The sequence below is a fragment of the Amblyomma americanum genome, chromosome 2, assembly GCF_052857255.1.
Source record: "Amblyomma americanum isolate KBUSLIRL-KWMA chromosome 2, ASM5285725v1, whole genome shotgun sequence".
Taxonomy (NCBI): domain Eukaryota; kingdom Metazoa; phylum Arthropoda; class Arachnida; order Ixodida; family Ixodidae; genus Amblyomma; species Amblyomma americanum.
Genome location: NC_135498.1, coordinates 29,515,993 through 29,542,977, shown reverse-complemented (window position 1 = coordinate 29,542,977; position 26,985 = coordinate 29,515,993). Strand labels below are relative to the sequence as shown.

At 52.1% G+C, this 26,985-nt stretch overlaps 1 protein-coding gene and 1 pseudogene across 1 annotated transcript in view; one reads left to right on the top strand and one right to left on the bottom strand.

Moving 5' to 3' along the window:
- The window catches only part of LOC144120883 (transducin beta-like protein 2), a 232,415-nt gene that overhangs the window by 101,342 nt on the left and 104,088 nt on the right, over positions 1-26,985 (bottom strand). The gene's annotated exons all lie outside the window — the stretch shown is intronic.
- Positions 12,814-14,502, top strand: LOC144120884 (uncharacterized; annotated as a pseudogene).

Genomic DNA, 26,985 nt, shown 5'->3' with positions numbered 1-26,985 from the left:
CCGACTACAGCCATACTTTCAGCGGAGGCAGCTAGCTTCCTTGCCACGCGTGTCGTCTTTTTTTTGGTCCCCAGTAGAGCCTCCGAGCCCACGAACTGAGGGAAGCCCTTTACGTGTCAAAACTATTATCTGGTGTGCGAACTTAAAGAAACGGGCTCCAATTTCTTTACGACCCACTGTTAACATTTTTAACACATACTGAAATCTGCATTCAGCCGCGTCGCGGCCCCGCCGCGGTGGCTCAGTGGTTAGGGCGCTCGACTACTGATCCGGAGTTCCCGGGTTCGAACCCGACCGCGGCGGCTGCGTTTTTATGGAGGAAAAACGCTAAGGCGCCCGTGTGCAGTGCGATGTCAGTGCACGTTAAAGATCCCCAGGTGGTCGAAATTATTCCGGAGCCCTCCACTACGGACCTATTTGTTCCTCTCTTCTTTCATTCCCTCCTTTATCCCTTCCCTTACGGCGCGGTTCAGGTGTCCAACGATATATGAGACAGATACTGCGCCATTTCCTTTCCACCAAAAAACCAATTATTATTATTAGCCGCGTCGCGGACGGGTTCAAACCCACGGCCTCGATCTCAGAAGCAGAACGCCGCCAAGTCATCAAAGCCGGGGCTCAGAATGCCGCAGCAACGCATAAAGCCAGGATCATACAAGTAACGCTGTTCTCTACATCACGGTTTACCGTGTTTTCCTACCAACCAAACCAGACCTCCAACAACGCTGCAACATAACGCGTAAAGCATGCAAGACGTATGCGGACATTTTTTTTTCTCTTCTTTCATTTCTTTCTATATGCGTCTCCACACTGCAGAGAAGGTTACGAGACGACAAGTTGCGCAAGTGTATACCACGAACCGAAGTCTGCAGCTGTATATTTCCAGCTTTTTCCTGGCTTCCAGGCGAGTCGCGACGTTTCCGGCGAAAAATGCTCGGCATGAAATCCGCAGCAGCATTTTTTTTTCTTACTTTGTTCACTCACACACGTACACTGGAAACTGCTATAAAGCCACTCTATTTCCATGGGCACGAACTTGTGCTTTCAGTCTTTCCCGCGGCACACAGACGGCCTTGACAGTTACTGTCGGCAAGCACGCAAGCCATAGCGTATCATAAGAAATGGGGGGGGGGGGGGGGGGGGGGGGGGGGGGGCTAGTCGGTGAAGTTCATCTTGCGCATACATGTACCGCCCCGCCGCGGTGGCTCAGTGGTTAGGGCGCTCGACTACTGATCCGGAGTTCCCGGGTTCGAACCCGACCGCGGCGGCTGCGCTTTTATGGAGGAAAAACGCTAAGGCGCCCGTGTGCTGTGCGATGTCAGTGCACGTTAAAGATCCCCAGGTGGTCGAAATTATGCCGGAGCCCTCCACTACGGCACCTCTCTCTTCCTTTCTTCTTTCACTCCCTCCTTTACCCTTCCCTTACGGCGCGGTTCAGGTGTCCAACGATATATGAGACAGATACTGCGCCATTTCCTTTCCCCCCAAAAAAACAATTATTATTATTATACATGTACCGAGGAACACGACCCAGCCATCACGACCTTGCGTCTGACGTGGAGTTGCCGCTGTCGCCCGCATACAACACTGGCTCGACCACCATGAACAACAACAACACCGCCATCCAGCAACTCCATCCGCCCGCGACAGCATCGGAACGAACAGCTGTTGTGCAGCGGCGGCGACGACATCCGAGCGTCCCTGAACTCCAGTGGCGGACGCGGGCTGACTCGCGCCGGCGGGTTGAAGCACGCGAGCGGAACCTTGGGCCGCTCGGGGGGGGGGGGGGGGGGGGGGGGGGGGGGGGGGGGGGGGAGTAATAAAAAGCGCTGGGCGGCATTGGCAGCGTGCCAATCGACGGTGACGCAACGAGGCGGCGGATGGTTCCCGCATCCTCCCGCCGCTGCGAGCCTTCCAACGAGAGAGCGGACGCTCAACATACGCGTGCATATTGCACGCCTATAGCGGTGTCCTGTAAAGAGAGGGTGGGGACACTCCGCGAAGGTCGCTGAAATAGCAAGACACGGGGAAAGAGAGGTGTAGGGAAGTGGAAGAGAGGCACGGAAGCTGCCGTCCATAGAGCCCAACGAGCTTGTTTCCCTCTCTCTCTTATATTATTATTATTTTTTTTACTGCTGTTCAACGTCACCTTGTAGAGTTGGGTGCAGTATGACTTGAGCTGCAGCCAGTTTGCTTGCGACTGTTCGACCGGGCCAGCGCGTGGGTATTCCGACGAGAAATCATATTTAACAGACTTTCTCGATGGATTTCTCGCGGGGGGTCCCCTCCTGTTCAGTAATATCTGTAAGGTTATGTCTGTATTGGTATTTATTAATAAAGATTGATTGATTGATTAAGGCTGCGAACTGTGCGAGTTGGTACTGATTCATATTTGAACAGCGCAATAAAAGAACGGAACGCAATGAAGAATGGATACCACAAGCGCTGTGGTGTCCATTTTTCGTTGTGTCCCGTAGTTTTATTGCGCTGTTCAAATATGGATTGATTGATTGATTAATTGATTGATTGATTGATTTTACGGCGATGTAAGCACGAGCGGACGCACTGATGCGCGCTTTCAGCTATACTGGGCCATTTACTCTGGCACAAAGGACAGGGGCGCTTAATGAAACAAGAAAAACTGAAAATGAGCCTGAGAGCATGCCTGCAAGAAAAAAAAAAGCCTTAACAAAACCTTACGAGGCAGGGCATTCAGACAGGATTTTTCTCAGTCAGTAGGGGCAACGCGCGGTAAGTTTTGTCTACGACACACCTGTAGACGCCTAAACGAAAGGACTGATCACGAGGTATCAGTAAGAGCAATAGTTACCAGTAACCTCAGTTAATTCCGCGCCACTCTGCGTCTCCGAGTCCAAGCCACTCGGAGTCTCAGTGAGCCTCAGCGCCAAGCAGTCTTCAGTCCGCATGCGAGACAACCGAGGAGAATATAAGTGAGTCCGAGTCGTGTGATCTGGGTGGGCCCTGTGTAGTGCGTACGTACATTATGCGTACCATAATGTTGGTACACACTCGTCCAAGCTGCCTTCATTGGACACGAGTGGAGAGGGCGGCCGATACGGAATTAAAGGCGGAGCTCGACCCTGTCGCTCGAGCAACCAGCAAAGATGGTCCATCTTTACACTTCCGCTTCACCTTCAAATATTCTCTCCAAAAGAGACAGAGATAAAAAAAATATTATGAGACTGGGACGGAGAGGGGTGGAGTATGGAGGGTACTGAGGCAGGATCGGGGCATTCCCATGTGGAATGGTAGAGGGTTAGACAGGCGCAACAAAAAGGGGAATTTGCGGGGTAGCGTATGGGACAAAATGTGTGGCTACCAGCAAGATGGGGGAAAGTGTCTGGATATGGCGCCAGGAGAGGTCGCCTCTCCCCGACGGGGTTTTGTCCCGCGGGAGAGTCGGTAATGTTGGAGTATGTGGGATGGACTACGCCTCCTCTGGTTTGGGATGGCCTTCCACTCGAGGTTGGAGGATAGGTTCTCGGGCTGTCACATGAACGCGCTCATTGCCAGGGAGAGCACAACCACGGCTAAGGCCGAGGAAGCGGTGGTCTGCCTCGGGCTCGTGCGAATCTGAGCGAGTCCACGGTAGTCTGAATGTGGGCATTTGCAAGTTAACCTAGAGTCCACGTCAGACTGAACCAGTGCACGAGAACCTGGGAGCTTAAGGGTCAACGTCAGCCGTACTAATTATGAGGGCCAAAGTGAATGAATGAATGAATGAATGAATGAATGAATGAATGAATGAATGAATGAAGGTGGACCTCAGTAGAGCAGGATCCAGGCTATGCGAATCCGATGTAATCCATGTCCACTGTGCGAGAAGGTCGCGTTAACGATGGACTTTTTCAGAATTTTTACTCCGAGTGTTTCGTGTTTTTCCTCAATTCGCACTCAGCCCACTCTATAGGCTTACTTCCCGAACGTAACTGTAGAACAAAAGTAAATAAAGATTACTACGCCGATTCTCCAAATGAAGCTGGACACGCAACCAAAAGGCGGCACATATCAGCTGCCTATAAAGCGCCAACAAGCGAACTCAGTTTTGCACAGCAGTGCACGAAATTCGTCCATGCACTGTCGTGACATACGCGTCGCTGCGGTGGCGCCACCAGTGCCGCACACTGATCGCGCACACACAGGCCTAAGTTACGCACACGTGACCGTACGACTACAGAAGGGCGGGGACAGGGGCCTTCGAAACCCGCTGTTGCATTTGGGTTGCAAGCCCCAAGGGTAGCGTTGGCCTGGCGGCCTGGGGCAAAGCAGGAAACATCCGAAGGTCCCGGCAAAGGATGAGTCGACTGGCAACAGAACAACTTGTTTATTCTGGCATCTCAAAAGAGCAGCCGGTCAGGGCGACCACGTTACTCGCAGGAAGGAATCGAAGTCTCTCGTTGGCGTCCGGGGCAGCCCCCTTTATACCCACGGAGTCGAGGGCAAGAGGGAACGGCTTGGGAAGAGTCATCCGATACGGCGACGCTTGAACATGTTCAGGCGTGACGGGCGCGTCCGCCAGGCCGGCGCCGGTCAGACCTCCTCGCCTCCCAGTTGGGAGCTCCTCTCCCCGGCTGCCGCGCTTTGACAAGCGTGGGCAAAACAAGCACACACACACACACGCACGCACGACGACACGTGGCACTGAAACCTGCCTGGACGCGCTTGGCGGGAGGCGTTGCGGCAGCGATGAACGAAGCCGCGGCATCCGGTGCATCCGCGCCGGCTATACCGCGCGCTGTAGGCGAGACGTAACAGACCGCCCCGCCGGGAGAAGGAGATCCCGATGGTCAGGGGACTGCATCCGCTGTCCAGAGGGATGTCGCTCGATGATGCTCGTAAACGAAACCGATCGTCCCTCGACGTTGCTTGAGCGCAGCGCACAGAGAAGGCCTCGTTCTCGGGTTCAGGATCACATAGGACACTGTAAAGTCACTTCGGGAGAGTTGCCATTTTTGTGCTCGTTCCCAGCAAGCGTTAGAACTACGCCGAAACGCAACCGCTCAGTCAGCAAGCACGAGACAACCCTCACTAAGCTCTGCCAGGCTCTTTCCCCTTTTATACTACTGCCTAGTTCCTTACAGTAGTCAAGCAGCACTCAGAACGCGTCCACAAATTGGAAAATTGCACTAGAAAGCACATAATCACTTTGAAACACTAAACAAAAGCAATATGTTAAAAATCCTGCCTCAGGAAGAAAACATCAGTAACCAACAACTTTGAGGCGGATTCCTACGTTAGGGGCTTCGACTTAAGCCATCGGCGTTACCGTTGAGACTCCCCTTTTTGTAACGCACCTCAAAGGAATATTGTTGCAAAGCGAGGCTCCAGCGCAGGAGGCGGCCATTTTTGGGAGATATGGTCTGCAGCCATTGGAGAGGGCAGTGATCCGTCTCAATGATAAACCTCGAGCCGGCTAGGTAGCATGACAATTTCTGAACGGCCCACACGAGACACGCACACTCTTTCTCGGTGGCGCTGTACGCCTGCTCACGACAGGTCAGCTTACGACTAGCATACAGGACGGGGTGTTCCACTTCTCCATTGTCCCTTTGGCACAGTACAACGCCCATGCCTCGCTCACTAGCATCGCACTGAACAACGAACCCTTTGGTATAGTCTGGCGATCGTAGCACAGGCTGGCTTGTTAGGGCGCTCTTTAGGGCGCTAAAAGCTCTCTCCTTTGTCTCGCTCCAGACGACTGTTTGGGGCTCTGTTTTTCTTAGAGCATCCGTCAGGGGAGCCGCGATATCGGAGTACCTGGGGATGTACCTCTGATAGTAGCCGGCGACACCCAAGAACGACCGAATATCGGTCTTCGTGCGCGGTTGCGGGAAGTCTCGCACAGCGGCCACCTTTATTTCAGAGGGGCGGCGACGACCCTGCCCAATCACGTGACCGAGGTAGACAACCTCGGCCTGTGCTAATTGGCACTTGGGAGCCTTGATTGTCAAGCCCGCTTCGCGCAGGCGGGTTAGCACTGCCCGCAAGTGTGCCATATGCTCAGACCAGGAGGCGGAGAATATCGCTACGTCGTCTAAATACGGTAAAGCGAATTCTTCCTGTCCCCGCAACACTTTGTCCATGAGGCTTGAAAAGCAGTATGGCGCGTTCTTCAAACCAAAACTCAAAACTTTAGGACGGAATGTTCCCATTGGTGAAATGAACGCCGCATACCTACTAGCCTCTTCTGTAAGTGGAACCTGCCAATAACCCCTGACAAGATCTAGGGTGGAAATAAACTGAGCGCTACTAACTTTCTCAAGGCGCTCCTCGATGTTAGGGATCGGATAAATTTGATCCTTAGTGATGGAATTAAGCCTGCGGTAGTCGACGCAAGGACGAGGTTCCTTGCCCGGTACCTCAACTAAAATCAAGGGGGAGGTATAATCACTCTCACCCGCCTCAATAACACCGAGCTGTAGCATTTTCTTTACCTCAGCCTCCATAATATCGCGCTGGCGGGGTGACACCCGGTACGCCTTGGATCGTACTGGCTCTGGGGAGGTAAGTTCTATATCATGCGTAAGGACAGAAGTCCTACCAGGCCTCTCAGAGAACTGACCTTGAAACTCTTGTAAGAGTTGGTGTAGTTCGGTTCTCTGCTCAGGCGACAGCGGTGCTTTACTGAGTAAGTCACTAATGACCTGATCAGTGTCTTCCCTGTTCGTCACTGAGCCTAGTCCCGGAAGCTCTTCTAACTTTCCCGTGTCGTGCATTTCATCTCCAGTACCTGGTGCATTCAACGCTACAGGCTCAATTTTATCCAGTTCTGACGTGCTCGGAATATCAGCTTGCCGCGCCTCCGACCCTTTTTCATTGTTCGACAACGTCGGCCCCGCAACTACCGCCTTTGCAGCGAGCTCCTGAACTCTCGGTCTGGTTAAGGCCTGAACGCTAGCCTCACCAAACAAAAGCCCCTTCTCGCGCAGGAGGTGATCGGACCTGTTCGAAAATAGGTACGGGTACTGGGGGGGCAGCATAGATGACACTACGGCCTCCGTCTCAAGTGCTCCGAAAGGTCCTTCAATAAGCACCTTTGCTATGGGCAGACACACGCTATGAGCTTCCACGGCTTGCTTGATCCATGCGCACTCGCCCGTGAACATATCGGGTTCTACGTAAGAGGGGTGAACTACATCCATTGTAGCTGCGGAATCACGAAGCACTCGGCACTCTTTCCCGTTCACGAGGAAGTCTCGCATGTAAGGCTCGAGAAGCTTCATGTTCTCGTCAGTGCTGCATAATGACAAACACACGACTTCTCTTTTTGTTTCTGGACACTGCGCCGAAAAGTGACCCGGCTTCTGGCACGTATAACACACGCGCGCTTGCCTCCTTTCGAACCGCTTTCTGCGTTCGGCTTCGGCTGCCGCCGTCTCCTTACGTTCGGTCGGACTGCTTTCACTCGCATCCGCACTACGCGTGTCCCCCCTTGCTCTCATGGGTGTGAACTTCGGCCTCTCAGACTTGGAGCCAAATTCACCCTTCTGACCGTCCTTAGCTCCGCGAGCCCGACGCGTCACAAACTCCTCGGCTAGCTCGGCGGCTTTAGCCACTGTACTAACGTCTGGCCTATCCAAGACCCAGTACCGCACGTTCTCAGGTAACCGACTATAAAACTGTTCCAGCCCGAAACACTGCAGAATTTTCTCGTGGTCACCAAACGCTTTCTCTTCTTTGAGCCACTCCTGCATGTTTGACATAAGCCTGTAGGCAAACTCTGTATATGACTCATTTCTGCCTTTTTCATTTTCCCGAAACTTCCGACGGAACGCCTCCGCTGACAGCCTGTACTTTTTTAGCAGACTCGATTTCACTTTGTCGAAATCCTCTGCCTCCTCTCTCTTCAAGCGAGCGACTACGTCGGCCGCCTCGCCGGGTAACAAAGTGAGCAAGCGCTGTGGCCACGTTTCCCGAGAGAACCCCTGCTTCTCGCACGTTCGCTCAAAGTTAACCAGGAACAAACCAATGTCCTCTCCAAGCTTAAACGGCCGCATCAGGTCAGTCATTTTGAACGATACCCGTTCTCCTGCACCGTGTGCCTGACTTCCATTACGAGCGCGTTCCATCTCTACCTCGAGACGCTTCATTTCTAAAGCGTGGTCGCGCTCTTCTTTCTCTTTTTGCTCTTTACGTTCGCGCTCCTCTTTCTCTTTTTGTTCTTTCCGTTCGCGCTCGTCTTTCTCTTTTTGTTCTTTACGTTCGCGCTCCTCTTTCTCTTTTTGTTCTTTACGTTCGCGCTCCTCTTTCTCTTTTTGTTCCCTCTCCTCAATGGTCTCAAGGCATTCCGACAGCTCGTCATCCTCAGCCTCCAACTCAAGAATCGCCCTTAGCAGTTCTGGTTTTCTGAGTTTGTCTGAGACATCAAGACCCAACTCTCTTGCAAGCTCCAGCAATTTCGGTTTGCGCAACGACTTCAAATCCATGGCTGCTCCGAATGCTGCTTTCTCTACTGCCTACTATTGTCTTGCCGCAAACTAACCCGGCAGCAACGACAACCACAATTACCAGCTCTGTTTCTGACACTAACAAAAGCCTGGCAAAACTCAGAAGAAGAAAGTCCCGCACTCACCAAACCTCGCAGCCACGAATTCAGCGCAGTCGTTCCGCTGCAGGCAACCAGTCATCACACAGGGCTCGTTGCACTGCTCCCGGATGGTCGTTGTGCTGCTCAGCATACAGTTGACCGCATATCTTCGCTGCTGGCCTCCGTTGTCGGGATCTCACCGCTGGCAACCAGTTGTTGCATTTGGGTTGCAAGCCCCAAGGGTAGCGTTGGCCTGGCGGCCTGGGGCAAAGCAGGAAACATCCGAAGGTCCCGGCAAAGGATGAGTCGACTGGCAACAGAACAACTTGTTTATTCTGGCATCTCAAAAGAGCAGCCGGTCAGGGCGACCACGTTACTCGCAGGAAGGAATCGAAGTCTCTCGTTGGCGTCCGGGGCAGCCCCCTTTATACCCACGGAGTCGAGGGCAAGAGGGAACGGCTTGGGAAGAGTCATCCGATACGGCGACGCTTGAACATGTTCAGGCGTGACGGGCGCGTCCGCCAGGCCGGCGCCGGTCAGACCTCCTCGCCTCCCAGTTGGGAGCTCCTCTCCCCGGCTGCCGCGCTTTGACAAGCGTGGGCAAAACAAGCACACACACACACACGCACGCACGACGACACGTGGCACTGAAACCTGCCTGGACGCGCTTGGCGGGAGGCGTTGCGGCAGCGATGAACGAAGCCGCGGCATCCGGTGCATCCGCGCCGGCTATACCGCGCGCTGTAGGCGAGACGTAACACCGCCTGGCATTTCGCAACGCACGCATGCGTGCGCGCCACGATGGCAGCCGAAATAAACGCAAATGTCATTCGGTCCAAATGAGTTTCCTCCGACCCGGCGGAAGGCTATACCGAAAGGGGACGTCCTCGCGGCAACGGCAATCACCCGCGCACACAGAATACACAAGGAGACGGAAGCGGAAGATGTATGATTTAGAAACGGAGAGAAAAAAGTTGGGAGGGGGGGGGGGGGGGGTCAGATCAGCGTTTTCCGCATTTCTTCCTTCTGTTCTTCCTCTCTCACCTTTCAAGCTAACTGCTTTCACCGCGTCGAAGTTTGGATGAGTTTTTTAGCCGAGCGAGAGACGGAGGAAAAAAGAAAGGACACTCCGGTCGTTTCTTTTTTTTTCATCCGTTCGACGCGCGCACAATAAAGCACGTACAGCCATTACATTACTCAGAGCGCACTGAGCGCGTATACTTGCCCCGATAGCGCGGAGGCCGCAGCGATCAATGTGATACGGCGTCCTTATGCGAGTGCATCTGTGTACTCAATATTCGAATGGGGCGGGGCCGCGGTGCGGTGCGGCTGGCGTGACCTTAACAGCGGCTCACAACGACAATTCCATTGCGCTACCGAATGAGTTGGGAGAAAGGGGACGCCAGCAATAGTTCACTGCTTAAAAACGCATAATGACAGGCAAGGGGAAAAAAACGCGAAGCAGTCGCCCGCAGTGTGCAGTCGTTAAGTTAATCCGCGAGGCAGGCTCGAGACAATGGAAACGGACGAGGCTCTTCGGTCACTGCTCGATTAGCGATAACGAGTCTGGAACCGCAGTACACAACTCGGAACGAATAAGGACTGCAGATAAGGTCGCCTTCGTATCGCCCGCTCAAAACACATCCATTCCACGTCCTCGCCCCTCCCTCGTCTCATTTGCACTGTCCCTCAGCCTGCCTGTAACAAGCTCGAAACTCGGCGGATTCTGTTTTTCACCGCGAATGATTAGAATGACCTGCTCGCATACGGTATCCGCCAATGTTAAAAACATTTCATCTTCTAGTCAGCTGTAGGGCAGATAATAAAATAAAAGAAATCACCAGCACTTTATCTATAATACCGTGTCACAAAACATCAATAGATTGAGTTTGAGTGAGAAAGCGCTACTTCGCGAGGTCAAACCGGCTTGCCGAGTTTAGGTGAAGCTTGACCTTGAGGGTGACCTTGGCTGAACCACGACGGGCATTGGAATTCGCGGCGGCGTGAACAGATCAGCTTCGCTGGCTACTGCGTGAGAGCACCATGCTATCGCCCCTGCCAATCACGCCTCGTGTTAAACTGCAACACACACTCGCGCTGTGCAACGCACATTGTCGTCTTCATCAACTGATACTACTCGGATGATGAAGACGATGACCACGCGCCTACGCCAACGACGACGAAGCTCTTGGGGCGGCCGGCTGACGCTCGTGCTGGATATCGAACTGTTCTTTGTGACCCTAAATCGCCCACAAGGGCTGTTTTAGCAACTCTAACCATCGAACAGCGTCCCGTGAGGCTGGTATCGAACCACTGACCTTGGGCTCTCAGGATCACCTATTTTATAATGGCTCTTGGTCTCGCTTAAACGGCAAACCCTGAGCTTGATGAAGCAAGGTCAATATACGGAAGAAATCTCGGCCGCCGCTGCGCGTAGGTGTATTAACTCACTGTCGTTGGCTGTGTGGTTTGCACTTACGTCACCGCAGCCGCCGAGTTTGAGCAATACAAGCACGGCCTCGTTCGCTTTATCTCCTTATCTAATCCGCGCGCTTATCTAACACCTCTGTCCAATCCAACCTCATAAGCCATCGCAAACGGTCTGAAAATGGCTGGCAGTGACGGCAACGTTTTATTGCCGGCGACTGCCTGCAAGAACCGTGCAGGGAAAAAGGAGTCAGTGCACCGTTGATGACGCTATATTCACCCACACGTGCCCAGTTCACGGAAACAAGTTCTGGGCGTCATTAATAAAAGAACGTATCCCTATCTGCGGTAAATAGCCAGGAGAAACAATACACAGAGCGGAGCTGTAGAGACGCGGTATCCGTAATGTAAAGAACATGCATGGCTTTATTGACTGAATGAAAACAAATAGATACATTAATTAAATGAGTACTTAGTTAATTGATTCGCTCATATCAGGCAACGCGATGAGAAATGCAAACGAAAAAAGAAAGAGCGGCACAAATCGTACCAATGCACTCAGTTGCGCCAATTGGTTCGCCGTGACTGCACTGAAAACAGCGAGGAAGACAGGGACTCGTATTCTTCAGCAGCGATGTTAAAAGCGTCCCAGCCGCCGCGCTGGCTCACTGGTTATGGTGCTCGGCTGATGACGCAAAAAACGCGGGCTCGAGCCCGGCCGCACCCGCCGCGGTGGCTCAGTGGTTAGCGCGTTCGGCTATTGATCCGGAGTACATGCGTTCGAAACCGACCGCGGCGGCTGCGTTTTTAGAGAGGCAAAACGCTAAGGCACCCGTGTGCTGTGCGATGTCAGTGCACGTTAAAGATCCTCAGGTGGTTTAAGTTATTCGGGAGAACTCCACTACGGCACCTCTTTCTTCCTTTATTCTCTCACTACCTCCTTTATCCCTTCCCTTACGGCGCGGTTCAGGTGTCCAATGATATATGAGACACATACTGGGCCATTTCGTTCCCTCCCAAAAAAACCAATTATTATTATTATTATCATCATCATTATATCCCGGCCGCGGCGGTCGCATTTCGATGGAGGCGGAATGCTAGAGACCCGCGTACCCGAGAACCCCAGGTGGTCGAAACTATCCGGAGCCCTCCACTAGGGAGTCCCTCATAGCTTGAGTCGCTTTGGGACGGTAAACTCCATAAACCATAAACCAAACAACAGCTTTCGTGTTGTGCGTTCTCCTTCTGCGCCGTTTCTACAACTTAGCCGTCACAAACCGATCACAACGCCCCGACGCTGACATTTCAGCAAGTTTCAGAAGTACCGAAAGTTAAGATCCCTGGCATATGAATACAGAGTAACCGTCGTATAGATCACACAATCAGACTGCTACCAAATGCCACAGCACAGATCACAAGGATGATTGCACGAATTTCCAACAGAAGAAGAGGTATGAAGGAGGAGGACACATGTAGGGCTAGTACAGGCCCTCGTGGTCAGTAGGATATTATATACAGCGTCCCCTACCAAACACCATTCGAGTGAGGAAAGGAATAATTAGAGGCAATTCTTAAGAAAGCGTACAAATACGCTCTCGGACTGCCGGTCACAACTTCGACGGAGAAATTCCTTAAACTGGGCATAAACAACGCAGTACAAGAACATATCGAGGCCCATCATCTCGCGCAGAAAACCAGACTCATGCTGTCCCGAACGGGCATAAACACGCTACGTTTACAGGGCATAAGAGATACTTTGATAAATATCAACAGCGCAGCGAGCGCACGTACCGAATGAAAACAGGGGAATCATTGAGGTCAGCCCGATTCCGAGAAACATGCATCCAGACAAACACAGGGAGAGAAGAAAGACAAGATCGGAAGCCCACGAAAGAATCTTCGCCAGGAAAAAAGACGTATTATACGTTGACGCAACCACATACAGAGAACGATACGGCTCGGTAGCCAGCGTGGTGGATCACCAGCTCAGGGAAATCAACTTCGCTTCTGCCAAAACCAACAACATCCTCGAGGCTGAGGAAGCAGCTATCGCACTCGTCATCACCCACCAGGGCGAGGAGGACCATGCGCACATAATTACAGACTCGCAAGAAGCGTGCAGAAGGTACAGCAGTGGACGCATATCCACTGCGGCCATCCGTATACTCAACGCGAGAATAATAATAATAATAATTGGTTTTGGGGGAAAGGAAAATGGCGCAGTATCTGTCTCATATATCGTTGGACACCTGAACCGCGCCGTAAGGGAAGGGTATTGTGATCCTTGGGCTGGGACGACCTAATCAACGGCAGATGTGGCCGTGACGGACCCACAGGCGGAGACTGGGAGGCGCCGTCGTTCGCGGACGTCCATATGCCCGACCCTCCCTTTGTTGTACTGATTGCCTCGTTCGGCCTTCCTGCGGGCCTGTGGTGCGGGAACACTTTGGGGACGCTTCCGGGTCAAACCCGCCTTCCGAGAATTGCTGCTGGGCGCGCTGGCACAGGCAGCTACCGAGCAGCGGACTGCGAGAGGAGGACCTGGGTGTCCCGGCTGCGAGGAGGATACCCGGCTTGTCGAAAGAAACTCCGAGAAGAGGGGAGTGCAGTGTGTGTGTTCCGACTCTAGAGAAGAGTGGCCGCTCCGCCGGTCGGTCTCCGACCAAGTTTTTACGCTACCATGACAATGTAAATAGTGTACATAAAGTTCTGCCTTTTGGTCACCTTAAATCCGTCTCCGGACCGCTTCGTTCCTGTTCTGCCCGACAACACCTGCTGAGCGACGGCATGCTACCCGATCCACGACAAGGGATAAAGGAGGGAGTGAAGGAAGAAAGGAAGAAAGAGGTGCCGTAGTGGAGGGCTCCGGAATAATTTCGACCACCTGGGGATCCTTAACGTGCACTGACATCGCACAGCACACGGGCGCCTTAGCGTTTTTCCTCCATAAAAACGCAGCCGCCGCGGTCGGGTTCGAACCCGGGAACTCCGGATCAGTAGTCGAGCGCCCTGATCCGGAGCGAGAACGATCACCTTTACGAGATGCTTCATCACGTGGACACTAGGCCATGTCAAAGGGGACCAACGTGCGGACGCCAATGCCCGAGCATACGCCCACCGGGAGGCGCACACGGAAGGGGAATTGGACGCAGTCACTAGACGGTACGGAGCCATCTTGGAACACCAACGAGCCCTCAGGAGGACCTACGCCTCTCCCCACAAAAACCTTAGTAGAGAGCAGTCGGTTGCCTGGAGACAACTGCAGACTAACACATACCCCCAATCTCAGTTTACTAAGCAAAGTCGATCCTTCAGCATATGACAGCAAATGCCCGCCCTGCGGGAAACACTCAACGCTTTACCACGTTACATGGGCCTGTCAGAAAACGCAGGCGGCGCCAATAAACAACACACCAACACCGGAGCAGTGGGAGGCTGCGCTGTCCTGCTCGAAGCCTGAAGAACAACAGCTCAAGCTGATCCACAGGGCTCGCAAGACTGCAAAGGCCACCGGCGCCCTGGACTGAGGGACCCACCTACGCCGCGAGAATCCTCCTTAACAATAAAGCTTTTCATTCATTCATTCATTCATTCATTCATTCATTCATTCATTCATTCATTCATTCATTCATTCATTCATTCATTCGAATTTCGCAGCCCGAGAAGCCAGCGTCGGAGGAACCAAGCCGGGTCGGAAGGTGGCTCCAGAACCGCACTTTATCGCAGAGTAGCCAAACAAGCGTATCGCCGCTCTTTCTGCTGAGTGTAAGCTGCGAGGCCGACCCCACGCAGCAAATTCTTTGTGTCTCGGTTATTACTACCATTAACCGGAGGGAGGAAACAAGGAGAGCGCGCGTAAACAGGGCCCCGTCGCATAGTGCGGAACCCTCCTCCTCCTCCTCCTCCTCCTCCTCCTCCTCCTCCTCCTCCTCCTCCCTGCGGCGCGCACTTATCGGCCATGCGAGCCAGCGCGTGCCGCGGCGCCGCTTCTGCTTCGCAGGTGTGAACGACCCGCCGGCGAATGAGGAAAGGCGAGAGAAAAACAAGGCGAAAAGCTTTTGACTGACGGGGCACGCCGATGGTGAAGAAAAAAAAAAGTGGTTAGTATTTCAACGTAGTTAAACCGGGCAGACGAGCTTTGAAAGCACGCGTTCCTTCTTTGCCTCTTTTTTTTCTAGCATCTGCATGAGCACGCAACCGCGTTTCTACCTCTTCATCTTCACACCCTCTCTCCCCTCGGCGGCAGCTGACGCCCATTGGCTGCAGCTGGCGCGACGCTCCTCCGAGCTTGCCCGAGTTGCTCCGAGACTTCACAGAAGATTCTTGGTTGGGTTTGACCCCGGTAAGTAGTGTCTTGCTAAGTTGACCCCGTTAAGCAGTGAGATATGCTACCCACATATCTCACCACACTGCACATACATTTTACATTAGCCGCCTCCTACCCGCACGGCAACTATTTCAGGATCTTATCCTCACGGAGCAACTGGGCACTGGAATGCCGTTCTCCACGAAATCGCCGCCATCACATGGCTGTTTGCATTTCTTGACTCAGTCACCTGTCATATCCAAAGCAATGACCTCTACCGTTTTTTTTTTTGTCAGATATGTAACCCCGCCCCTTATGTAATGACCCCTGAAGGGGGTCTTTAAGGAAAATAAGGTGAAGTTAAAAAGAGGCAACCCCCCCCCCCCCCCCTTCCCCGTCTGTGGGCCCCGCGGGAAGCTACTTCGGGCCTTTAAGTCCCGGACAGGGGGAAGAGGGGCTCGAAGCAGGGGCGAACGAATACAGTGGAAAAACTCAGCGCTTTGTTTAAACATTATGACAAGAAGGTTGGGCGGCCTTTATACCTACAGTTGTATAGCAGCAGCTGCCAATGGTTACAGGAAGGTTTGGTTTATGGGGGTTTAACGTCCCAAAGCAACTCAGGCTATGAGGGACGCCGTAGTGGAGGGCTCCGGACATTGTTACAGGAAGATAGAGGGAAGAGATCACGGGTCTGTCCGCTGGCGTCATGGCTGCCAAGGGGTGTTGCGACGCATGCCTATCGAAGCTCTACCGACGTTACTATTGGGTAGCCTGGCGTCGTCGGCGGGCTGCAGGCATCCGGTAGACCATGGCGACCGAGCAAGGACGAGACGATTTCTAGTGCGAAATTTGCACTGTTTATTCCAAGGTTGGTGAATGATGAAAGGAAGAGAATGAATTCCCCAAAAGTACATTATTATTAGGATTGGCGCCAGCATGTCTCGAGGATGGCCACCAAGACAGAATCTGTCGCCAGGTGTCCGCGGGGTGCATTTACAGTGCTCGCCCGGTCGTCGCTGCGTGGGACAAGCGGGGAGCAGGGTTCTGCGAAAATCCCTTTAAGGAGTCGCTGTCGCCGGCCGCGAAGTGGTTCCGGCTGTCTTCCGATTTTCCCCGACGTCTCCACCGACCCGACCGCTCCTGGCCTCACGGGCACAGCACCAGCGTGGGAACGGATCGCCACAGTGTCTTGTCTGCAGGCTTCGCCGGCCATCGCTAATGGCAGAACCACTGGGGATTATCTCCCGACGGGGCTGCGCCTCGGTTTCTTCGAAGTTCACCGACCAGCGGAGAGCGGGCCGACCACCTGACGTCGCCTGCCAGCTCGACGAGGTCCTGGCCGCACACCCCTCTCCCTCGGGCTCAACTTATGCCAGGGGCGTGTCCATGTGTGCGGAGGTGTCTGTTTGTGTGTGATAGCGCAAGTTTTGTCCACACCCACCACGGCGAGGGCGTCCCCTACCTGAGGAATCTAGGGAAGACGCAGTGTATAAAACTGGACTGCAGATGCAGTTGGAGGAGCTACCTTCTGAACTTGAAAGCTTGTAAATATGTAAAATAAACCAAGTCTTCTTCCTCCACTAACGAACCCTTCACTCAGCGGCACTCCTGTCCGGGACGGAGCGGGCGTCATCTTGACCGAGGTTGTGTCAAGAAGCGACTCCGATCCCCACCTTCAACAAAATTTAGGAGCCCCTTACAATAAGCGCCCGTGTGCTGTGCGATGTCAGTGCACGTTAAAGATCCCCAGGTGGTCGAAATTATTCCGGAGCCCTCCACTACGGCACCTCTTCTTCCTTTATTCTTTCACTCCCTCCTTTATCCCTTCCCTTACGGCGCGGTTCAGGTGTCCAACGATGTATGAGACAGATACTGCGCCATTTCATTTCCTTTCCCCAAAAAACCAATTATTATTATTATTATTATTACAATAAGCTCTCTACAATAGTCGGAGGGATCTCGCTTCCGTCGACGTCACGTGACCGGCACAGAGTCTGATTGGCGGAAAGAAGTCACGCGTCATTGCGACGAAGCATGGTGAGAGAAGGTCGGGTGAAATTCCTTTCTGCTCGTGGTGTCAGATGCCAACCGTAACAAAGGAACTGCTGACCGGACGCCGACGCCTCCACACTGGCCGCGGTCTGTATAACGCTTCGAGGGAAGCTTCGTGGCAACCAAAACGCCTATCAAAGATCCCAAGTAGGTAAGCTCAACGCATGCAGAACTGGTGCGTTCGGGCCGTCAGAGGACGACGCAGACGTTCACACCGACCGGCATCCAGGTTTGAAATCGCCCCAATCAACGACCGACACTCTAAACGCACCCCTGATGCCGAAGAAACGCCTCCCCCCCCCCCCCCCTGCGCAAACACAAAAAGAAACAAAGAAGTCTCCTAACGAAGGCGTCAACTTGCATACTTGCATCAGTGAAAATAAGGAATCAGCAATCAAGTGCTTAAATCGTAAAATAAGCCACCGGCGGTGTAAACCCAACCGCGAACGTCAGCGTTCGAATATATATATATATATATATATTATATATATATATATATATATATATATATATATATATATATATATATATATATATATATATATATATATATATATATATATATATATACGCTGACGTTCGCGGTTGGGTTTACACCGCTTCCTTTCCTGTCGTTTCCATATGCGTATACCTATGTAACCGATCAATACATGGGAAGATCCGCCTGATATATATATATATATATATATATATATATATATATATATATATATATAATATATATATATATATATATATATATATATATATATCCTCGAGAATTCACAACACTCAAAACAAATCGAAAACGTCAATGACCGCTGCGATTCAATCATTTCTCCTCTCTGTACACACACACGGCTTAGTACAGCCCAGAGGCATGCAGCATGTGTTCTCACTGAACGCACACTTCACATTCCGACCAGCGCGTGCGAAGAGCACAAACGCCTCGCATCCGCAGGTGGCCGGAATTAGATCAAGTCGAGCGGTAACCACATGGTGCTGCGTCAGCGACACACACGCCGTGGTTTTGTGGCAAACGGGGTCACGCAAACCACACGTCGTTTACAAACACGTGCACCGGAAGAACGCGCGCGCACCCGGCTGCCGAGCACGGGTTCGACAACCCGTCGTTGGCCGCTGAGGAGGTCGTGTCGTCGTCCGCGTAGCATGTGTGTATCGAGTATAGTCGTATATCATCGACGACTGCACGTGGGCGCCCTAGGCCAAACATTAGCGATATTTCGGACATAACTGCGGCACAAAACCACGTTCACACCGCCGTGGTGGCCCAGTGGTCAGGGCTACTCGGCTACTGACCTGGAGTTCCCGGGTTCGAACCCGACCGCGGCGGCTGCGTTTCGATGAAGCGAAACGCAAAGGCGTCCGTGTGCTGTGCGATCACACGTTAAAGATATCCAGGTGGTCGAAATTATTCCGGAGCCCTCCACTACGGCACCTCTTTCTTTTCTTCTTCCACTCCTCCTTTATCCCTTCCCTTACGGCGCGGTTCAGGTGTCCGCCGATATGTGATACAGATACTGCGCCATTTCCTTTCTCCAAAAACCAATTTTCACATTCCCCTCCACTACGGCACCTCTTTCTTCCTTTCTTATTTCAAAGGAGGGAGTGAAAGAAGAAAGGAAGAAAGAGGTGCCGTAGTGGAGGGCTCCGGGAAAATTTCGACCACCTGGGGATCTTTAACGTGCACTGACATCGCACAGCACACGGGCGCCTTAGCGTTTTGTTTTTTTTTTTTTTTTTATGGAGGAAGAACTCTGAGGCGCCGATGTGCTATGCGATGTCAGTGCACGTTAAACACCCCCAGGTGGTCGAAATTTTTCCGGAGGCCTCCACTACGGCACCTCTTCCTTTTTTCTTTCACTCCCTCCTTTATCCCTTCGCTTACGGCGCGGTTCAGGCGTCCGCCGGGATGTGAAACAGGTACTGCGCCGTTTCCTTTCCCCCAAAAAAACCAATTATATGCCCCCGCGAAGTGGAGGCATACACCGCAATGGTGTATGCCTTCCCTCTCACATGTGAAAAGACTTACATCGGGCAGACAGGCCGATGTATTGATAAGCGACTCGGGGAGCATGTGCTAAACATAAAGAATAAAGTTGACAAAGGTGCACATCTAGTGTCGCACATTAGTGACCGCAGTAGTTGCGCAACGCGATTCGAAGAGACGTCGACTCTTGGCAACAGCAAAAATGAACACGGGCGGCTGGCCCTATAGAAGCTTATCGCATTAAGAAAAAAAAAGCAAAAGACTGCATTAGAGATACTTCCCTCTCCCTTTACACAGCCGAGCATAAGTTCCTGTGCTCGCGAGGTCGTTGTTAATTTGTCTAGGATGGTTTCTCTTTTTTTCTTGTGCTAGGGTGGCCTAAGATATATCGTGGTTTCAGGAAGAATAAAGCAACTGTTAGTGACACTAAGTGGTTCTTGGGCCGCAGTTATGTATGAACTTTCCTGTAAGCTCGTTTTACTGAGAACTAAGCGGGAGTTTTCCGTTTCTTTTCTGTGTATAAATGGGCGGCTGTGGCGCGAACTGAAAATAGCGACGCCGGACACACAAGCCCGGAAATAAGCTACGGGTGGAAGAAGAAAGCATTCGGGTGACAAATGTCTGAGTGGCTCACCGGCTGGCCATATATATATGCATGAAAAAATAGCAACAGCCAACAAGAGAACAGCAGACAGACATCAGAGACACATCAGCCTCCTGTTGTCTCTCATCTCTGCGTGTTGCTTCCGCGTTGGATGCACGCTGCTATCTTTACGCCACGAACCGTTAGCTTGCTCGGAGGCAGATTTTGCTGGATATATGCGTCGCACAGCTGCTACAAGCGAAGTCATCTAAAACCTCAGAACAAAGGCGCCGGACCCAGAGGGCGTGAAATTTAGAAGTCTCGCGCTCGGGCTACCAGAAAATGCGGCATGAATAAAAAGGAAACTCTAATTGCCTTAACCCCTGAAGCGTAAGTTAACGCAGCTGGGTGGTAAAAGATACGATAAACGCGACACCGGCGAAGTAAATAAAGAAAACAAGATCACACGGGTGAGGACGCGCGACCTCGAGACCGCGGGAATGAGAATGCATGTGCCCCGCTTTCAAGGGATACCGCAACTGATGAAGCTGCGCAGAAATGTGTACACAATACACTTACGGCTATTTTGTATCAGATACCACACATTCTGCGAGAGAGAGAGAGTGGGGGGGGGGGGGGGTAGATGTAAGCGGAAGCAGATATACACTTGCTGAATTCCACCTCTACAAAAACACCGCAGGTCTACCTGCAGCCGTGCAATGATATCATTCAGTCCCTCTTCGGCTGCATCCAATGTGATATGAGTGTATTCATATACTATAGACAACCGTTAATTCAATTCAAAGTTAATGCTGACGGCTAACATGCTAATGATATATAATCACGGCGTGGATATATTGTTTTCTTGTATTCATGTTTATTTTAACGGCGCAGTCAGTGTGTCTTGGGGTGGAGGTGATGGTGGTGGTGGTGAAAACATTTATTAATGATAGAGAGAGGTGTTGGGGGTCGTGACCTGAAGGGTCACGCCCCTTACAACCACTAGGTGGGATACCTAGTCACGCACCCCCATTGGCGGTTGCCGCAGCCCGGGCGCGCTGCGTTAAGGCCCTTTGGGCCTCGAGGGTGCAGCAGGCCGGACAGGGTAGGCCTCCAAGTCCTCTCGGGTGGGGTTTGGGATAGGGGGTAGGGATGGGCTCTGCTGGCAGCCCCCCCCCCCCCCCACCCCTACCCCACCCCCCCCATTGTGAGCACCGCCAGTCGAATGGAGGATCGAAATGCTTTAGAGTTGCCGGACACAGGACCGTGTTAGTGAGCAGCAGAGGTGGACATTTGGCCTCACCTCAACCTCAAAAAGAATTTTCCGACCTCACTCAACCTCAACCTCATCAGTTGAGGTTGAGGTCTCCTTAGACGCCCTCACCTCACTTTTCCTGCGGACACTGCTGACCTCACTGAACCTCACCTCAACCTCAACCTCAGTTTGAGGTTGAGGTCGGCTGCTCGACCTCAGAAAACAAACAAAAAACAAAACAAAAAGCGATTAAGAAGTTTTTCAGTTAAAAACAATTGTGAGAATCCTGTGAGACAGGAAAGCCAAAATGATGATGGTACTATTTAATAATGTGTGTACAGACACCATTGATGTGCACGCAATAGGAGAAGCTTATAATCTGGGATGAACCCGCCTGTGGGCAGGGGTGTCTCATACGCGGTTACCACTAGTACGTCGGTGAGTAATTTGTGTCACTATTTGGCAACCTACTTCGTGTATACTTGTTTGTATTGGAAGCCTCTCGTTCATTCACGCACGAACCGGCACTTGACGAACACAGCCCTTCTACGCCATCTACCAGAAATTGGGAGGAGGGGGGGAGGTATTCACGACACTCTTTTCAGGCTTGAGAATAGTTACCGAATATAAAGAAATTGGTCGTCGATGTACTTTCCAATGCGACGGTTATGCAGACGCATATCAGTATATTTCGATTTTCTAGCTCTCTCCGGCATAGCGAGAATGCTCTTTTCAGTCCTATGAATGTCGCCTTCGAAAACACTTAACAAGCTGCGACTGTAATACACCAACACAGGCACGTTGTATTTTTGTCTGTGTAGAAGCGAGCGGTTTCTTTTATTAATCCGAAAACATAAGATGGCTCACTTTCAAGGTCATATCCGCAAAAAAGTGTCCCCAAGAAATGGTGCCATGCGACGTCAGGAGCCGACGAGTCACGCGACGAATACAATGACGTCACATAATTAATTAATGCTAATTAATATAATCAGGTAACACTAAGACTAATTAGTATTATTAGTGATAACACCATGTGAGTGTGACGTCATACCGGGTCACGTGACAGCGATGTATTGTGCCATCAAACCTAGTCACGTGACGGCGCTGTTATATGACATCACACCTACTCACGTGACAACGATGTAATTTCTCGTCATACCAGCCCCCTATCCACCCCTATTTCAAGATCCATATGGATCCCACATTACTACACATGCGCGCATGACGCATTACAAAGAGTGCCCACAATCCGGCCCACATTAATGACATTCGGATTGTCCAGCAGGCAAACGCGCCAGTTCCGATGTATGACATACTGCAAAGATCATGCAACGAGACATGCCTTTGACTCTCGAGATGATGGCGATGATGATAATGCTAACAGTGTATCCTTATGAGCCCGGGGAAGCCTGATATACCGCTACTAAATTAAAGGTTGCCAGACTGATATTGATTAAATATTGTACATTACCCAGCAACCGAAGACAATTATTTTGCGGAAAAATAGGAATACCTGCAGCTAATAATTAAGGATGATGATGTTGATGTTCCTGGGAGGTGAAGACCCTCCCCCGTTTCCGCCACTTCCCTCCAGGTGGCGATGGTAATGGTTTCGAAATCCTGGGAATTCTCCGATGATTCGGTGAACCCGCGGCATTTTGAAAGAAAGGGCTAGATTACGTCTTCGAACACTGTGCGAACTATTAAAATCACACGGGTGAAAATAAGTGGCCTAGAGTGGGCAACGTGAACCACTCTCTCTGTAAAGACCACCATGGCTCTCGGCTCAAATTTCCCCCCAGCGAAATCTTTTTCCCAGCCCCCGCCCCCCATCCCAGCCAGCACCCCTCTCCCTACCCCGGGGAAAAAAAAACGCCTAAATACTCATACGTCTCAACAGAATTCTGGGTACCATTTGGTCAACCAGTCTGTGACAAGCTGCTTTAAGTCAATCAATCGTTTTCCTTCAAAACTGAACTAATCAGGGGTACGCCAGCATCCTCGACGTTTTTTACCCACGAGAACCGCGCGAGCATTCTGCGAAGCCGTTTAAGGTGAACGATGGGTCTCCAAAATAGTTAAAGGAAAGATAACGTGTAGTGCCTGGTCGTCTCCAAGCCAGGCCGCTAACCTAACTGATCCCCGGTACGAAAAAAAAAAGAGAGAATGATTAGAAACAAACAAACAAAAATCGCACACTAAAAACCGAAGCGAACAACAGTGTTCCCCATTAAACGTCATATTAGAGGGTTTGAAACAGCGACTCAGCAGCACAGCGCGAGCATGTAATCAGTTCCATTCACACATCTTCATTAAAAAAGGAAAATTAATTAGCTACCACATCACCATACATTCATTATAGTTTTGCATTTTATCGCTGCTGCAACACCGCTATGCTGGTGCGTTCGCCTCGTGTTGCGGTGTTTCGGAATAATAAGCGAATTTCCGAGAAGGAACAAGGAACCGGAGACAAACGAGAGGTTATTCGGAAGGATAAAAAAGCACCGGAAGCTAAGAGGGAACTGTTGCATCCGGTTGTCCAAACAGGGGAAACCGAACACCAAGCGTCATTGCATGAACATTGCGGTGATGCGCTGCAACTCCGCTTCGGAAGCGGCACTCGTCGCAGTAAGACGTGGCAACTGCAAAAAGTTTCGACGTCAAAATTTCGACCTCACTGAATGGGGACCTCACTCAACCTCAAACTCACGCGTGAGGTTGAGGTCTGATTTGCTGACCTCACTCAAAAAATTCCAAGCCGGCGCCGACCTCACCTCTACTTCACCTCACGACGTGAGGTTGAGGTCGACCTCATGAGGTTGCCTACCTTTGGTGAGCAGGCGAAGGAGTACGCGCTTGTTGGCCTTCCCCAGCCCTTTGCACGGGGTGGGAAGAGTGTGGTGCGTGGATTTGTAATAATCGCATATTTCCTTAAAAGTGTAAACCGGATTGAAATCGGAGTCCTGGTCGGCATCAGGTCCCGTGAGAAATGCCCGGAGAGCGCGCGGGCCCGTGGAGGCCTTGGTGACCTGGAGCCCAAACGAGAGATCGGTGCGCAGGATCCGAGTCTCGGCTACAATTTTGGTAGATGCCGACTGCGACAACGGATGCCGACTTCCGCTTAAAGTACATCTAAGTACACAGAGGGTGCGCATATTCCGTTGCACATAAAAGCTTGCCCTCCCCACATTTATGTGCCGTGGTTTACTGGCGTACGAGTTCTTGGTAGAACACAAATGCCCGCGAACTAAAAGAAGCGTTTTTGTTTGTTTTTTATCAAGAACAAATGTAAATTGTTCGGAAGCGAAACGTCTGTTTCGCTGCATACGCGCTCTAGAGAAAATTTGTAGCAGCAGCAGCGGCCTTACGCAGCACGAGCAGCACCAGCCGTCGAAGATGATGACGCCGAAGTGCGGTGGAATTGAGCTCGCTCTTCGTGCCGGTGTCACGCGCCGTTCGGCTCTACGCCATCAGGCGTTCTAGTACTTCAGCCAGTAAATCAATCATTTCCTTTATCGCGTCAGCCTCATACTGATTGGCGCGACAAATTGGTGACCCGGACGTCCGCTCGAACACCCGCCCCCACCATGGCCAACGCCGACGACAACGCCTCCGCAATGCCCGGTGACAGACCCTCCAGTGCAGTCTCTGCGCTGTCCCTTCGCCTTCCCCAGTTCTCGCCGGCCGATCCTCAACTCTGGCTCGCTCAAGTCAACAGCCGGTTCACTATTGGCCGCATTACCACCCAAGCGACCCAAGCGCAGAAGTTTCATCACGTCTCTGCGTCGCTACCACCTGAGATTGCCGCCGAAGTCCGCGACCTCCTCATAACTCCGCCCGCCTCGGCCCTGTTTGACACGTTGGCTGCTGGGCTCATCAAGCGAACAGCCGTCTCGGAACATCGCCGCCTGCAGCAGCTCATCTCCTCCGAAGAACTGGGGGACCGCAAACCAACACAGTTGCTGCGGCGGCTCCAGCAGCTCCTGGGCGACAAAGCTACCACCTTCGACCACGACTTCCTGCGTGAGTTTTTCCTTCAGCGTTTGCCGTCGTCGGTCCGCCTGGTGCTTGTGCCCGCCCAGGGGTTGTCTTTGGAGAAGTTTGCTGAGCTGGCGGACTCCGTCATGGACGTTTCCTACTCCACCATTTCTCTCGGCGCACTATCCCAGCCTCCCAACCCGCCATCACCTCTTCCCTCCCGCGTGGACATTCAGAGCCTCCGTGACGACTTCCATGCCCAGATCACACGTCTCTCCGACCAAGTCGCCGCACTGTCGACCTCCCGCTCTTTTTCCCCTTCCCGTCGCCGGGCCTCACCTTGCCGACCTAGTGCTACCTCGCCTCTTCAAACCAGCGAGTGCCGGTATCATCGCACATTTGGTGCAGCAGCGCGTCGGTGTACCGCTTCCTGTCGCTTTCAGGGAAACTTCCCACGACACCACTAGAAGCGGCAAGTGTTGTCACCCCGGAGAACAGCCGCTTATTCTTCATTCGCGACCACATCTCGAGCCTCCGTTTTCTGGTCGACACTGAAGCAGAGGTGAGCGTCCTCCCCTGCAGCATTGCATCCTCACTTTCTCGCCGCACTGGCCCATCGCTACGTGCGGCGAACATGCTCTCCCACTCAATTTGGGCCCCCGACGTGTGTTCCGATGGGTTTTCCTCGACGCGGACGTACGTTACCCAATCCTCGGCGCTGATTTCCTGTGCCACTAAAATCTGCTGGCCAACATGCACAGCAAGTGTCTCGTAGACAGCACGACGAACAGTTCGTCGACAAATTCTTTCGAGAGCTCGCTAAAACTCTTGGTGTTTGCGTAAGTTCTTTGCGCACGTGACGACACAAGATTGACAGATGTAGTCATAATCATCATCATCAGCTTGACTGCACCCACTGCAGGGCAAAGACCCCTCCCATGTCTCTCCAATTAGCCATGTCCTGTACTAGCTGTGGCCACCGTATCCTCGCAAACTTCTCAACCTCATCCGCCCACCTAACCTTCTGCCGCCCCCTGCTACGCTTGCCTGCTCTTGAAATCCATTCCAATACGCCTAAGGGCCAGCGGTTATCTTGCCTTCGCATTGCGTGCCCTGCCCAAGCCCATTTCTTCCTCTTGATTTCGACTAGGATGTCATTAACCCGCGTTTGTTCCCTCACCCACTGTGCCCACTTCCGGTCTCTTGACGTTACACTTACACCTGTCACTTTTCTTTCTATAGCTCGCTGCGTTGTCGTTACCTTGAGCTGAACCCTTTTCGTTAGCCTCCACGTTTCTGCCCCGTAGGTGAGTACCGGTAAGATACAGCTGTTGTATACTTTTCTCTTGAGGGAAATTGGTACGTGTCTGTTCAGTGAAGTTAGCTGACAGTGGCTCAGCGTCATGTCGTCTTCCTCCATGTTCCGTGTCTGTTTTTGGCGCGCTTTGAACCAAGAGTGGAATTTCCCCGTGCGTTAACCTTTACATCCCTCGCCACACACTTCGCTGCACCAAAACACCGTTGGTAGCTCCGTGAAAGCAGGCGACCACCGGCGCACGGCCAGCTTGCTGGCACGGCAGGTGGGCAGGGAACGCCCACGAGTACGCAGTCAAAGAAAGGTTAAAGAAACAAAATAGACAACAGCGGGACAATCATGGTGTCGCACACATTTGAGCGCACGAAATGCGGCAGCGTTGCACTCGCGACATCTAGTGAGTGAAGTTCATTCAAAGCCACCAAACATGTTCGCAATGCCGAGGTGACGTTGAACGCCCCCTTGGTCGCAGGAATGGCAGCATTGGATATCGATGGTTCTGATCCCCCTTGATGGCACATACGAAGCCCA